We start from the raw sequence: 16,817 nt of genomic DNA, 5'->3' as shown, positions 1-16,817 counted from the left end.
GAAGTCGTGCGTCCCGCATGTTCACGAACGTTTCTGCGAGGTCAGCCAGATGGTCTTCTTTGCTTTTGCTGGTGACGACGATGTCGTCCACATACGTAAATATGTTTCTACCGACTTGGCTCTCGAGCACCATTTTGGTGAGGTGAGAGAATGTGGACCCAGCGTTCTTAAGTCCCTCCGGCATTCTGATGAAGCGATACGTGCCAAAGGGTGTTATGAAACTGGTGCTGGCCTTGTCTTCCTCCTTCATATATATTTGGTGGTAGCCGGAGAAGCAATCAAGGAGTGACATGACTTCACACCCGGCCGCACTATCGACGATCTTGTCGATCCGAGGCAGCGGGAAATTATCCTTGGGGCAGGCCTTGTTGAGGCTGGTGAAATCAATGCACATCCGCCACTTGCCGCTCTTCTTTTGCACCATGACTACGTTGGCGAGCCACGTAGGGTAGGCGACTGGCTCGATGAAGTTGGCCTCAAGCAGGCGGTGTACCTCAGCCTTGGCGGCTTCTATCTTCTCATCAGACATCTTGCGCAACCACTGCTTCTTTGGCCTCACCGAAGGGTCGATTCCCAAGCTGTGCTCGATGTTAGAGCGACTGACTCCAACCAGGTCGAGGGCGGACCAGGCGAAGACGTCCTTATTTTTGGACAGACAGGACAGGAGTCTCTCCTCGTCATGTGAAGTAAGGTCTTCGCTTATGATGACCGTTTGCTTGGGCGTTGCCTGGTCAAGGGGAACAGTCTTGGTCCCATCGTTGCTCTGCAGCTGTGCCTTTTCATGCTCTTTGGCGGTTGGGCTGGTAGCCTCGGGGACCTCGTGCTGTGCCGTGAGCCAGTGTACGTTCCTTTGCCCTAGAACAAAGTCTCTTTCTATGTTGCGCGCGGCCTGCTGGTTGCCGTAGACTGTGATCGTGCCTTGTGGACCCGGGATCTTCATGCACAGGTAAAGTCCGTGAATGGCTGCCTCAAACTTGTTGATGGAGCCCCGACCCATAATGGCGTTGTACGGGTACACCATGTCGACGATGTCGAAAGTGACTTGCTCACTTCATGCATTAGGTGCTACACCGAAGGAGAGGGGTAGCTCTATTTTGCCGACAGGAAAGGTGCCCTTGCCGCCGAAGCCATACAGGGGGTTGTCCAAAGGTTTAAGCAGACTGTGGCTGATGCCCATGCGGTCGAAGGCATGGAGGAAAATGATATCCGCCTGGCTGTCGTTGTCAACTAAGACTTTGTGCAGGTCCCAGCCTGCCACGCTGCAGTTGATAACCATGGCGTCGATGTGGGGTGCGCTGCGCAGGTCGATGTCTCTGGCGTCGAAGGTCAATGGCACATGGGACCACTTTGTCTGCACGACTGGACCGGTGACGGCGACGTGGTTGATGCTGCGGTAGTGGTCCCTCTTCTGTCGCTTCGTGTCGACGACGACGCTGGACCCCCCAGTGATCATGTGAATGACTCTGCGATACGGCTGATCAGCAAAGTCTTCTTGTTTTGGTGCTTGGGGGTGGTTGGGGTGGTGGATGTGTGGCTGTTGCGGCTGTGGAAGTGGGAGTGGGGGAGGTACGATTTGCACCTCCTGGTGCTGTTGGTATGCGTGGTTAGGTGGATGCGGAGCGGGGCCTTGGTTGTATGGTTATGGGGGTTGTTGGTATGTGTGCGCGACAACTCTTGGGTTGTCGGCTGGTTGCACCCGAGACATCCTGTCTCTGGTGGCCTTCGTTTCTGGGCAGTCCCTTGTTGGTTGCGCGCAGTCTTCGCCGTGGAACGAGCAGTAAAATCTGCGAGGCTGCTGCGCCCGTCCTCGGCCCCGACCACGAGTTCCGTTGCCGCGGCCCTAGGGGGATAATCTTGGCGGCGAGGGGCCTCACCAGCGGGGTGCTGGTTGGCGATGTTGTGTACCTGCTGCTAACTGCGGCCGTCCCGACCGGAGTCTGACTGCGAAGGTCTCGTCCACGTTCGGCTAGACTGCGGAGGGTCTTTGGGTTTCCTCTGAGACTCGACCTTGCGCTGGTGGAGCTCTTCGGATCTGGCATATTTTTCGAACAGCTGATACAGCTCCTGGAGGTTCTTGGGTGGATCTCTAATGCAGTGGCTGTAAAGGACGCCAGCCCGAAGGCCACTGATGGCGTAGTGAATGGCGATTTGGTCATCAACCGAAGGCAGTTGTGACTTGAGAGTCAGAAACTTGTGGTAATACTCCCACAGAGTTTCTCTTTCTAGCTGCTTGCAGAGTGACAGTTCAGCCAAGGAGTTGGTGTCTGGGCGGTACCCTTGGAAGTTGAGCAGAAATTTGTCCCGGAGACTTCTCCAGGAGTCGATGGACAACGGAGGCAACCTGATGTACCAGGTGAGAGCCGGGCCTTCGAGGGCGATGATGAATGAGTTGGCCATCGTGGCGTCGTCCCCTCCGGATGATGCAACAGCGACTTGATAGCTCATGATATATTGTGATGGGTCAGTGCTACCGTTGTACTTGGGGTAGGTCCCTGCCCTAAAGTTGGCGGGCCACGGTGACACTTGCAGGTGCGGCGCCAGGGGACTCCGCTCGTCAAGGTAGTTGACACCTTGGAATGCTATGGCTTGCGGGATGACGGGTCCGCGCTGAGGAATGAATAGGTCTTCGAATGGCGCGCGCTATTGGAGGGGTGGGTCGTGTTGCAGATCAAGTTGGCCTTCGCGCTGCATGAGCGCAATCTCTTGCTCAAGTTCCTGAGCCCTCTGCTCCTCGTCGCGTATCATATGGCGCACTTTGGCCTGCGCAGAGACACGTTGGCGCTTGGTCTCGAGGATCTCTTTCTGCTTCTAGAGGTTGCGGTTCTTGATGCGCAAGGCCCACAGTTGTAGTTGTTCCTCTGCTGAAATGCCGATGACTTCGCCATCCTCAGTGGCGTCCGTGCCCTCCAGTGGAGCGAAGCCTAGGGGAGGTTGCGGTTGTCCTCCAGAGCTGCAGGTGCGGAGACTGCCTTCGGGTGTAGGTTGTTCATTGCTCTGCCTCTTGCTGAGTGCGTCGTCTTCGCAGGCTTCTTGGTGGGTGGTGTCTACAAGGGCCTTGCCCTTTTTCTCGGCCAGCAACGCTGCCTTTGCTGCTTCGTCAACAGATGAGGCAGCCTTCGAGCTAGCTCTCTTGGGTGCCATCGCGAGTGGTTTTTTCGTAGCACGAACGGTGGGCGCCAAATGTTGGAACTTGCTCTCCTGGGCAAGTTGATCCAACGGGGGAATGAAAGCAACGTAAACAAGGTTTCAACTTGAGATGGAAATAGCTCTGTTAATCCAACCTCTCAAGGGCACTGTACGGGGGTATTTATAGGTGCCTGAGTGCCCAACGTCTCGATGTAAGGACGCATGTACCCTCAGGCACCTGGACTATCCCCAGAATATTCCTATAAAGGAGGGTTATAGACTGTCATTACAGAAAAGCTATTACAAATCGGGCCCGTAACACGCTTCTCCGTGTGGGGCCTGTTACAATGGGTCGAATCCCACGTGGGCCTTAAGGCTGAGTGAGGACGTGGGACGGGGCGACGTCGCCGTAGGCCTTTGTCTCGTAGTGTACAAGGCAAAGGGTGGACCTCGCCGATTCTTCTGCCTTCGTAGGCGCAGCGAGAAAGACGAAGGCTGGAGCGAAGGATAGCGTCTTCGCCTTCACCCCAACACTCGTGTTGGCACGAAAAGTCTGACCCATATTCCCAGCACTAGGTAGGAGTAGGATCCTAGGAGTATGTTTTGTTCGTATCCTTAACCTCAGTCGAGCAAAAGTTAAGGAAGCATCGCGTTTTAGTTTGGGAAGCAAAAGAATCTCTGAACAAGCTCGAACTGCCTAGTTGCGACCACGACGGTTCGTTGCAATGTGGAATATGGAAGCCAGGTTTGCCAACCGCCACTCTGAGAGTTGTTCTAATCCATTTTTATGTGTGACGATGTGCTCATTGTTGATTTGAATCCTTCAACGCTTTAGCATCCTGTCTAGAGTAATATGTTATATTACATCTCTCTTGACGATCACATTTCTGTTTCTCTCCCCCACGTCTCTGATGGCGAGGATCCAGCAACAGGAGAAACTAGTGACACCACCGAGCATGACAATTAGCGGTAGGCAGCACACGATGGACCTATATGAGAAGCTTGCCTTTAGAACGATGGACCCAAAACTTTGTTTATGTTACCCTCCTTCCAAAGAAGGATGTTGCCTTGGAGGTGAAATATTTCTGTCCTATAAGCTCATAGTTTCATGAAGATTGTCACAAAGTTGCTCGCTAATAGGCTAGCCCTCTGCTTGCATGTATTTGTATCCACCAACCAAAGTACATTTGTGAAGGGCAGATGCATACATGATAATTTAATTTTGGTGTAGCAAACTGCTAAAGCCTTACATGCTCAAAAGGGCCCAAGAGTGTTGCCTTAGCTTGATATTAGTAAAGCCTTCGATACTGTTTCCTGATCCTTCCTTCTAGAGGTTTTGCAACATTGGTTTTGGGCACTGGTGTAATATCCTCTCCAAGTTGTTGCGCTTGACCTCTACTAGAATTCTTGTGAATGGAGAGCTAGGGGATTTGATTGTTCATCAGCAGGAACTTCGACAAGGGAATCTGTTGTCTCTCATGTTGTTTATTCTTGTTTATAGATATCCCTTATCTTGAAGGCATCTTAGCAGAATCTATTGTTGTTGTTAATGAGAAGAAACTTTGGGCAACGTTTGTCGCTCTATGTTAATGATGTGGTGATATTCTTAAAGCCGTAGGTGGACGAGCTATTGCTGGTTAAAGAGATACTCAAAGTCTTTAGGGAAGCTTCGGGTCTTGTTACCAACATTAGCAAAATCTCCTTTACTCCAATTAGATTTGGGTCTCAAGAAGTGGAGGTAGTTCAACAGATCCTGTCTTGCAATATTATTGTCAATTTCCATGTTGATATCTTGGGATGCTTATTGTCGTGGTTTCGGAAATGGGGGGGGCAATAAAGTTTGTGTTCAGTGGGGGGATGCTAGTGTGGACTCACTCCGAATGGTGAGTCGCAAAGATTCTAGAAGAGGGGGTGTGAGATAGGGAGCTATACTGGTTCAGGCTGGCGCCCTAGTCTAGTGTAGTGTTGATCGTAGTATTGGCTGAGAACTGTGTTATAGCTCGTGCGTGTGTGTATAAGGAGGTGGGGCCTTCCCTTTTATAACTCAAGGGAAGAACCTTACATAGGAGACCTATTTTATACTAGAGAGGGAGCGATCTGCAGCCTTGGGTTGACGTGGTGTCCCTAAGATCGTTCATAGGGGCGTGTGTAGTCGTACTCCCCGTATGGCGTACCGCCTTGCTAGTGTGTCATATAGGTCCCTATAGCGAGTCCATTGCTGATGTCTTCACAGTAGTGTGTGGCGGGTTCCGCTTGCATGCGTAGGCATACATTCGGTATGGCACGTTGTTCTGTCTTTCCCAGTATACGGGTCACTGTTGAGACTCCGGGCTGAGGTCCTCCCACGACTGAGGTTGACTGACCCCATAGGGTAGTGGGGATATGCCTGAGACCTTTTGTGGAGACTACAATTATGTTGACGGTGACCTCTCGGTGCCCCTTCGGTATGATGTATGTATTTTTGGGCGTGGCTTGATGATGATGCATCCTATCGTAGCTGATGCGGGTCAGTAGCGCTGGACTAGGACCTCAGCCTCACCGAGTTGCTCTATGGGGACTTGATCAGTTGCTCCGCCCACATACTTTCTCGGCGGGGACATGGTTAGCCGCTCCACCTCGCAGGCTTGCTTGGCAGGGATGTGGTTGGGCGGTCTGCCTCATAGGCTTGATTGACAAAGGACCTAGTCAGCCGCTCTGCATCGTAGGCTTGCTTAGCAGGGACTTGGTCGTCCGCTCCCCGGTACTGGTTTGCTCAGCAAATGGGATGATAGAAGGCTATGGGCCTACTTTGGGTACCCCATTCCTAGGTACCCGTACTCTGCTTATCTTTGCCACGTACATCTACTCGCAAGTGGTCCAGATCCAAGTCATTGCCAGAATCACGCTGGAAGCGGGCTTCAACAAGTTCGACGATATCCCGAATGGCTGCCCGTGCTGCGTCCTCTGCTCCGGCAACAGGACCTGCAACAACCGGCGCCAGAGACATGGATGGATCATGAGTCCTGAACTAGACAAGGACGTGCTCCATCATACTTCGGATGAGCTCGCGGCCCTCGGCTTTAAGCCAGGCAACAACGACGTGGTCCAAACACCGAAGTTACTCGGCGTAGCATCTAACATGGGTAGAGCATCGGTGATCAGGGCCAATGGTCCCACCTATATAGGGCTTACCCCAAATACACCACCAGCGCAGAACTGGCCTAGACTATAATGCGGCGAACCCCCTCACACTGCTCTGCTTGAAGGCGCTCGAGTGCCTTTTGGGTGGCTTCCAGTGTTGGGGCAAAGGCAAAGACGCCACCCTTCGCTCAAAGCCTTCGCTGACAGCCGCTGCTCTGACAGACAAAACAGGCAGGGACACACTTCGCTTGATCGGCATCGGACGAAGACCAGCGACAAAGTCATCCCTCAGTGCGTCCTCGTCCGGCTCAGAGGCCCACGTGCGATCTGGCCCATTGTAACGGGCCCTGCGTGGCCGCCGCGCGTTACGGGCCTAATCTGTAAAGGCATCCCTGTAATTACAGTCTGTAACCCCACTTTATGGGAATATTCTGGGGATAACCTAGGTAGCTGAGGGCACATGCGTCCTTAGCACAAGGCGCTGGGCGCTCAGGTACCTATAAATACCCCTGCACAGTGCCCGTGAGAGGGCAGATTGACAGAGCTATTGCCTTCTAGCACGTAACCCTGTTGTCACCACTGATCACCCTTGTTGGCCTCCTTGCGATTGAGAGCAAGTTCCAACATTTGGCGCCCACCGTTCGTGCTACGACAAAACCACCCGCGATGGCACCCAAGAGAGCTAACCCGAAGGCCGACGAGGCTGCGAAGGCAGCACTGCTCGCCGCAAGAAAGGGCAAGGCCCTCGCCCTCACCCAATCCACCCACTAAGAGCCCACTGAAGACAATGTTCCCCGCACCTGCGAAGACGACACCTTCCGCACCTGCGGGCCCGAAGGACAATCGCAGCTGCCCCCAGGCTTCGCCCCACTGGAAGGCGCGGACCTCACCGAGGACGGTGAAGTCCTCGGCATCTCAGCGGAAGAACAGCTACAGCTGCGCGCCCTGCGCCTCAAGAACCGCAATCTCCAGAGGCAGAAAGAGATACTGGAGGCCAAGCGCCAGCGTGTGTCCGCACTAGCCAAAGTGCGGCAAATGATACGCGACGAGGAGCAGAAGGCCTAAGACCTCGAGCGCGAGATCACGCTGATGCAGCGCGAAGGCCACCTTGGCCTGCAGCAAGAGCCACCCCTCCAGCAGCGCGCACAACCGGAAGACACGCGCGAAGGCCACCTCGGCCTGCAGCATGGGCCACCCCTGCAACACCGAGCACAGCCGGAAAACCCGCGTTTCCCCCAGCGTGACTACACCTTCCAGCACGGCGCGCCATTCCAAGGGGTCAACTACCTCGACGAGCGAAGTCCCCTGGCGCCACACCTGCAAGTGACGCCTTGGCCAGCTAATTTCCGAGCAGGGACCTATCCCAAGTACAATGGCAGCACCGACCCGGCGCAATACATAATGAGTTATCAGGTCGCCGTTGCATCCGCCGGAGGGGACGACGCCACAATGGCGAAGTCTTTCATCATCGCCCTAGAGGGCCCAGCACTCACCTGGTTCACCAGATTGCCTCCGCTGTCCATTGATTCATGGAGAAGTCTCAGGGACAAGTTCCTGCTCAACTTCCAAGGGTATCGCCCAGACACCGACGCCTTGGCCGAGCTCTCGCTTTGCAAGCAGCTGGAAAAGGAGACTCTGCGGGAGTATTACCGCAAATTCTTAACACTCAAGTCACAGCTGCCCTCCGTCGATGATCAGATCGCTATCCACTACGCCATCAGTGGCCTTCGTGCCGGCGTCCTCTACAGCCACTGTATCAGAGTTCCACCCAAGAACCTCCAGGAGCTATATCAGCTCTTTGAAAAATATGCCAAATCCGAAGAGCTCCACCAGCGCAAGGTTGAGTCACAGCGGAAACCCAAAGATGCCCCGCAGTCCAGCCGCACGTGGACGAGGACTCCACAGCCAGACTCCGGTCGAGACGGACGCAGTTAGCAGCAAGTGCACAACATCGCCAACCAGCATCCCGCTGCTGACCCCCCTCGTCGCCAGGAATATCCCCCCCAAGGCCGCGGAAATGGAACTCGTGGCAGGGGCCGAGGGCGCGCACAGCCGCCGCGCCGATTCTACTGCCTTTTCCACGGCGAAGACTGCGCCCACCAAACCAAAGACTGCCCCGAAACGAAGGCCACCAGAGACAGAATGGCGCGGGCGCAGCCAGCCGACAATCCCAGAATTGTCGCGCATAATTACCAGCCACCCCCTCCACCATATATCCACGCTCCCGCCCCGCATCCACCGCACCACCCTTACCAACACCATCAGGAAGTACAAATCGTACCTCCTCCACCCCCACCACCACACCAGCAACATCAAAACATCCCCCATGCCCCAAAGCAGGAAGACTTCGCCGATCAACCATATCGCGGAGTCATTCACATGATAACGGGGGGGGGGGGGGTCCAGCACTGACTTCGACACCAAGCGGCAGAAGCGGGACCACTACCGCATCATCAACCATGTCGCCGTCACTGGCCCGGTCGTGCAGACAAAGTGGTCCCACATACCGCTAACCTTCGACGCACGAGACGTCGACCTGCGCAGCGCCCCCCACATCGACGCTATGGTCATCAATTGCAGCGTGGCAGACTGGGACTTACACAAAGTCCTAGTCGACAACGGCAGTCAGGCGGACATCATCTTCCTCCACGCCTTCGACCGCATGGGTATAAGCCACAACCTGCTCAAGCCTTCGGACAACCCGTTGTATGGCTTCGGCGGCAAGGGCACCTTTCCCGTTGGCAAAATAGAGTTGCCCCTCTCCTTCGGTGTAGCACCCAATGCCCGAAGTGAGCAAGTAACCTTCGATATCGTGGACATGGTATATCCATACAACGCCATCATGGGCCGGGGCTCCATCAATAAGTTCGAAGCTGCCATCCACGGACTGTACCTATATATGAAGATACCAGGTCCGCTATGCGCTATTACGGTCTACGGCAACCAGCAGACGGCGCGCAACATAGAGCGGGACTTCGTGCCTGGTCAGAGGAACGTGCACTGTCTCACGACCCAGCGCGAGGTCCCTGTGCCCGCCAGCCCAACCGATAAACAGCACGACAAGGCACAGCTGCAGAGCCAAGACGGGACCAAGACTGTCCCCCTCGATCAGGCCACGCCCAAGCAGACAGTCACTATCAGCGAAGACCTTACCTCACATGAAGAAGAGAAGCTTCTCTGCTGCCTGTCCAAGAATAAAGATGTCTTCGCCTGGTCCGCCCTCGACCTGGTCGGAGTCAGCCGATCCATAATTGAGCACAGCTTGGGAATTGACCCTTCGGTGCGACCAAAAAAGCAAAGGCTTCGCAAAATGTCCGACGAAAAGACAGAGGCCGCCAAGGCGGAGGTGCACCGCCTCCTAGAGGCTAAATTCATCGAGCCAATGGCTTACCCCACGTGGCTCTCCAATGTTGTAATGGTGCAGAAAAAAAGCGGGAAATGGCGAATGTGCATAGACTTCACCAGTCTCAATAAGGCCTGCCCAAAGGACAATTTCCCGTTGCCACGGATTGACAAAATAGTCGTTAGCGCGGCCGGATGCGAGGTCATGTCACTCCTCGACTGCTTCTCCGGCTATCACCAGATATACATGAAGGAGGAAGACAAGGCTAGCACCAGCTTTATAACACCCTTCGGCACATATTGCTTCATCAGAATGCCGGAGGGACTCAAGAATGCCGGGTCCACCTTCTCCAGACTCACCAAAACAGTACTCGAAGGGCAGGTTGGCAGAAATATATTTACATATGTGGACGACATCGTCGTCGCCAGCAAGAATAAGGAGGACCATCTCGCCGACCTCGTCGAGACATTCGCGAACATGCGAGATGCACGACTCCGCCTAAACCCGGAAAAGTGCGTCTTCGGTGTTCGCCAGGGCAAAATATTGGGCTACCTGGTATCACACCGCGGCATCGAGGCCAACCCAACCAAGATCCAGGCCATCGTAGACATGTCGCCTCCGCAGTCCGCCAGGGACGTCCAGCGTCTGACAGGCAGATTGGCCGCTCTCAACAGATTCATCTCCAGGTCCGCCGAGCGAAGTCTCCCCTTCCTCAAAACACTCTGCGGTGCAAAAGACTTCGCCTGGGGACCGGAGCAAGCAGCGGCCTTCGCCTCACTAAAACAGTACCTGTCGGAGCTGGCCATCCTCACAAGCCCCGACTCCTCGCTCCCCCTATTGCTCTATGTCGCGGCTTCGCCGCACGCGGTCAGCGCGGCACTAGTGCAGGAGCAGACAGTTGAGGGCGCGGTCAGACAGTGCCCTGTTTACTATGTCTCCGAGGTACTGACACCGTCCAAGTGCAACATGACAGAGCTGGAGAAGATCGCCTACGCAGTCGTTATGTCTTCGCGCAAACTGCGCCATTACTTTGAAGCATTCAAGGTCCGAGTCACCTCAGACAGGGGACTCGGCGAACTATTCAGAAACCCGGAGGCATCGGTGAGGATTGCCAAGTGGGCAGCCGAACTATCCGGCTACCACATCAGCTTCGAGCCCAGGACAGCCATCAAGTCACAAGTCCTGGCAGACTTCGTCGTCGACTGGACTGGGCCAATAACACAGCCAGACCCGTCCACAGAGAAGGTTTGGACTATCCATTGCGACGGCGCATGGTGCCATGCGGGGGCAGGCGCCGCTGCAGTCGTCACCTCACCAGCCGGAGTCAAGCACAGATATGCAGCACGCCTCAGCTTCGCTCTGGAATCCGACAGATGCACAAACAATATAGCAGAATATGAAGCAGTCATCCTCGGCCTCCGCAAGCTAAGGGCCCTCGGAGTCACCACATGTATCATCAAAACAGACTCCAAGATAGTTGTCGGCCAGGTCGAGAAAGACTACGCAGCAAAAGACCCCACGCTCATGCAATACCTCGCGGCCATCCGAAGTCTCGAGAGACAGTTCAAGGGATTCACCTTGCAGCATGTGGATAGGGCCAAGAACGAGGAGGCCGACGCATTGGCCAAGGCCGCCGCCAGGGGCGAGTCCTTGCCCTCCGACGTGTTCTTTCACATCATCGGCACGCCAGCCGTCCGAAGCCCCGAAGGGCTCCAAATAACTAATGATAGCGAGGGCCACCGCATAGTCAACCTAATCATGACCGAGGACTGGCGGGCACCAATAACCCTGTTCCTGCAGGGGTACTATCATCCAACCGACGTCAGCGAGGCCAAGCGCCTCAGACATCGAAGCCGGGACTTCGCACTGATTGAAGGCCAACTCTACAAGAAAGGGGTCAGTCAGCCAATGCTTAAGTGCGTCACCGAAACCGAAGGCATGCAGATCCTACGTGAAGTCCACAGTGGCACGTGCGGCTCACACGCAGGGCCAAGGGCCTTAGCTGCCAAAGTGATCCGCCAGGGTTTTTACTGGCCCGCAATGATCTGCGCCGCAAACCGGGTCTCAAGGTCCTGCGAAGCCTGCCAGAAATTTTCTCCTCGGTCAGGCAGCCCCTCGCAGTATACAAAGTTGATCGCCCATACATGGCCTCTCCAGCGCTGGGGCCTGGACATCGTCGGGCCCCTGCCCACCGCTCAGGGGAACCTTAAGTTCGCCTTCGTCGCCGTCGAATACTTCACCAAATGGATCGGGGCAAGGGCTGTTTCTACAATAACGTCAAAGACTGCCCAGAAATTCTTCTGGCAAAACATTGTTTGCCGCTTCGGAGTGCCGTCCGAACTAACAGTTGACAACGACAAGCAGTTTGACAACCAAGACTTTAAGGATTTTTGTTTCTCAATCGGCACCAAGCTTGCCTTCGCTTCTGTTTATCATCCGCAGTCCAACGGGGTCGTGGAACGCGCCAATGGGAAAATCTTCACAGCTGTCAAGAAGATGCTCCTTGATGAAAAAAAGGGCAAATGGACCGATTTGTTACCTGAGGCAGTCTGGGCACTAAACACGACTGAGTGCCGAGCGACTGGGTTTACTCCCTTCCGCCTTCTATACGGATCGGAGGCCATGACCCCGCAAGAAATAAAGCATGGGTCCCCGCGAACAGTTTCGTCAGCCGTCCCCGACGTGGACGAGCCAACTTCAAAGGACCTCATTGACGAAGACCGAGTCTTCGCCCTACAGGCCCTAAACAAATACCAAGCCCAGACCAAAGCATGGCGCGACCACACAGTCATCCCAAGGGAGTTCAGCGAAGGGGACCTCGTACTCGTCCGAACAGCTCGGACGGAGTCCAAGGGCAAGCTGGAGCCCAAGTGGGAGGGCCCCTTTATAGTCAAGACAAAAGCTTCCCCCAGCGCTTACAGGCTCACAACGCCAAACGGCGAGGACCTGGAGCACTCCTGGAACATCGACAACCTCCGCAAATTTTTTGTTTGACTCATCAGGGCTGATTCTGCCCTTGTAATTCGCCAAAAACAATCTTGTACCGGCCCGCACTCTTTTCCTCCCGGGGGGTGAGGTTTTTAACGAGGCGGAGCCATGTAATATATGTGTGAAAAATCCCCCGCAAAAACATGTGTCGAAAAAAGACCGCGACAACGGTCTTCGACATTCGACCAATTCGAGGTCACCGCGAGGCTAAGCGCTAGCCACCCTCGCGTGCGACAAATCCGCGCAGAAGTCGCCTAAGGGTGCAGCCGGACTAGCACAACAAGTGCGAAAAAACCGAAGTCCACCGCGAGGACTATCCGCGCAGAAGTCGCCTAAGGGTGCAACCGGACTAGCACAACAAGTGCGAAAAAACCGAAGTCCACTACGAGGACTATCCGTGCAGAAGTCGCCTAAGGGTGCAGCCGGACTAGCACAACAAGTGCGAAAAAACCGAAGTCCACCGCGAGGACTATCCGCGCAGAAGTCGCCTAAGGGTGCAGCCGGACTAGCACAACAAGTGCGAAAAGACCGAAGTCTACCGCGAAGTCGTCCACTCGCTCTCTGCGCGCCGCCTAAGACAAAACACACAAAATTCAGCAAACACACGCACAACCCACATCCATCAAACACCAAACAAGCGAAAACATTAACTGAGCCCTCGCCGTCTCGGCCCGCTCCCTGACCACCTGGCGACCGTGCGGACCCCACATCCGGTCGTAAATGGCCCCGGCGGATTCCTTCACTACGGGGTCTTCAACCTTATAGATATCTCGTTCAAAATCTTCATCGGCCTGGTCGAAGACCTTGAAGTGCCGGCACCCTTCACGGGAGAGCGCGTTCATCGCCCCCTCGCAGGTGACCAGAGAGGCGTACGACATAAACCCCTCCACAACAGTGGGGAGTGCCTGCAGCTCCTCCTGCACCCATTCCAGACAGCGAAGTCCGGCCCCTCGGTCCGGCACTTCGAAGTCACCGGTCTGCGCACCCAGCTCACGATATGTATCCATAAGCTGAGTGCGCGTCCGTTCGGCCTCCGCGCGCGCCGCGGCCTCGGCCCGCTCCACACGGCTCTCCACCGCGATGAGCCGCTCCTGCAGCTGCTCGGCGCGCTCCCTGGCAAGGTTGCCCTCCGCCCGTGCCAGGTTGGCCTCCGCCTGCGTAGCCTGCGCCTTGGCGAGGGCCTCATTAGTCTCCCTCCTCTCCCCCGCCAATTGGCGTCGGAGGTCAGCCTTCTCTCCCTCCAGCGCGGCCACCTTGTCCGCCAGCTTGCGGCACTTGCTGTCGGCGGCCGATTTCTCTCGGACGGCGTCAGCATGTTGTGTCCGAAGTCTCTCGACTTCGGCAGACACAACGGCCGTGAGGGCCCCCGACGCCGTGCGGTCGGCGAAGTCAGCCACCTGCACAACAACATAAGACCGTGGCTAAAAAAAAGAAGTCTGGCTCAGCGGACCTGACTTAGCGACTCCACCACCTCCTTCAGCCGGCGGGACGCAGCGCCCGCCTCATCCCTGACGACCGCGAGGGCCGCCACCTCACCTCCGGAGCTAAGAGCCCCGCCCTTCGCCTTCGGCGCTACGGCAGCCGTCGTTGTCGTCGCGGCAGGCGCAACTATAGCAAGTTGGCCTTCGTCCGACCCTGCGACGCATCGACGAGTAAATAATCATAATAATAATAAAAAAGGGGGGAGCCAACGACTTACCACCAAGATAGTCATCCACGCTAATATCGGTGGCGAAGTCGGCGATGCGCTTGCCTGCCGACGGCAACGCTCGGGCCGCCTTCGCGACCTCCGGCACTCTGCCGGCCGGCGGCACTGCCTTTGTCGACTTGGAGCCCCCGCCGCCTGCCGTCGCCTCCGGAGCTCTGCTAGACGTAGGGACGCCTGACTTCGCCGCCAGCGGCGGCTTGCCTCCGCCGGGGGCCGCAGCCTTCGCCGACCCCCGCTGTCTCTTCGGCCTAGCTTCAACGAGCCTGACAACCGACTGGCGCTTTTGTGCCGCTCCCTGGCGGTCCTTGTCCATCACTGCCGACACAACAGCAGCAATATTCCGCCCGTAAGGAAAAACTCTCCATTCACGAACCATGCGAGATGTAAACAAGTCCTCGCCAGCCGCGCGGGGGATAGGAACATTCCTAGGCCAGCAACCCCCGGTAACCCTCAGCATCCGAGCCGAAGACTCCCGGAGCTCGGGCGAAGTCATCCTTCCCCCTGGGGCCGCGCACGTCCTCATCAACTCTCTAGCAAAACTATCAGAAACCCCAAGTCCTCCCATAGCAGTACCTAATTTTCTCCTTTTAGAGGATGGAGCGGCCGCCGGCGCAGGGTCGTCTCCAGCCTCCACCACCGGTTTCTTCCCACGGCGGTCCGCGTCGTCTTGACCAGGATAGCCATCATACGGCAATTGATTCAATTCAAAAACCCTGTTCAAACGGTCATTCGACCCGCGGATATCAAAGCTGCGCTGGCCCTCTGTCCTCGACACATAACGTCCAACGAGCCGCACCGCCCCATCCTCCGCCTCACGCACAAAGGCAGCCGGGTCGCGGTTTCGCAGATTCAGTGCGAAGGCAGGACTTCGCACCTCCCTTCCACCGTGAAAAGGCATCTAGCGAGGGCATACTTCGCCCAACGCCCAGCCATGCGCCAAGGGCCACACCCCGTATGCGACAAACTCCTCGACCAAATCACACCCACTGCTGAGGCCGGCGGCGCACCGAAGGGCCCCTTCGTCCACATCCTCCTCTGCCACTTCAAAAGGCGGGTACGCTGAGTAAAAATGAGAACACATCTCGGACACAGGGAGTCCCTCATGGCCTTCGACGGTACCCTCAGCAACGTAAAACCAAAATTCATTCCAGTTGCTCCACTTGTTGCGGGCGCAAGGCACCAGCTCCACCACCTGCATCGTGGTCTTGCCGGTCTTCGGCGTGAATGTGCAGGACCCAAACTGAGCGACTTCGTCCCCAATCATCCTCTTCTGCCAGTGCAAACAATAATACTTCGCAAAAACCTCAACCGATGGCTGTCCGCCGTACGAAGTCGTCGCCCAGACATACTTCGACAGAGCCACCACGGCATTCGGTGTCAGCTGATGTATTTGAACGTTGAACCTGCGCAGGACTTCGCCAACAAACCGGTGCGCAGGCAAGCGGAGACCGGTGGCGAAGAACGCCTCGAAAACAACCAACTCACCCTCCGGCTCGGGGACTTCCTCCGTCCCCGGGGCACGAGCGACTCCGCCGCCGAAGTAACCCAACCGCTGCATATCCTGCACGCGGACCGACGACATCCGCGACACGCCAAAATCAACAGAATCGCCGGCGCGCAACTCCTCCGCCATTGAACCACTCAGCGTCTCCTCCGACGAGGCGGCGGCCGGCGGCGAGGAATCGGCCGGCGGCGTAGCGGCAGCGGAAGAAGAAGAGGACGGCATCGCTACGTACCGTCGGCGGCGGCGGGCGGTCTCCTTCACTCGAGCCAGATCTCCGGCAGACGAGCAGCAAGGCGGCGGGCAGACGAGCAGCAAGGTGGCGGGCGGCTAGGGTTTTCACGGAGCGCGGAAAGTGAAGTTCAAAAAGCGCCGGCCCCCGCCCCCTTTTATAGGCGGGGCGCGGCTCTTCGGGAAACCCGCAATCCAACAGGGCGCGGCGCTTCGAGAAACCCGCAATCCAACAGTACGCCGTCAATCAACGGTCACATCAAAAACCCCCGCGGAACCACTTCGAGCGAGGGCAGCGTCTCCGCCATCTAGCGACGTCTTCGGCACCAGGTGACTTTGTCGAACTGGTCCCTCGGAGGGCAAATGTTGGGGCGAAGACAAAGACGTCACCCTTCGCTCGAAGCCTTCGCTGACAGCCGCTGCTCTGACAGACAAAACAGGCAGGGACACACTTCGCTTGATCGGCACCGGACGAAGACCAGCGACGAAGTCATCCCTCTGTGCGTCCTCGTCCGGCTCAGAGGCCCACGTGCGATCTGGCCCATTGTAACAGGCCCTGCGTGGCCGCCGCGCGTTACGGGCCTAATCTGTAAAGGCATCCCTGTAATTACAGTCTGTAACCCAACTTTATGGAAATATTCTGGGGATAACCTAGGTAGCTGAGGGCACATGCGTCCTTAGCACAAGGCGCTGGGCGCTCAGGTACCTATAAATACCCCTGCATAGTGTCCGTGAGAGGGCAGATTGACAGAGCTATTGACTTCTAGCACGTAACTCTGTTGTCACCACTGATCACCCTT

Source organism: Zea mays, chromosome 8, assembly GCF_902167145.1.
Source record: "Zea mays cultivar B73 chromosome 8, Zm-B73-REFERENCE-NAM-5.0, whole genome shotgun sequence".
NCBI lineage: Eukaryota > Viridiplantae > Streptophyta > Magnoliopsida > Poales > Poaceae > Zea > Zea mays.
This window is presented reverse-complemented; position numbering follows the sequence as displayed.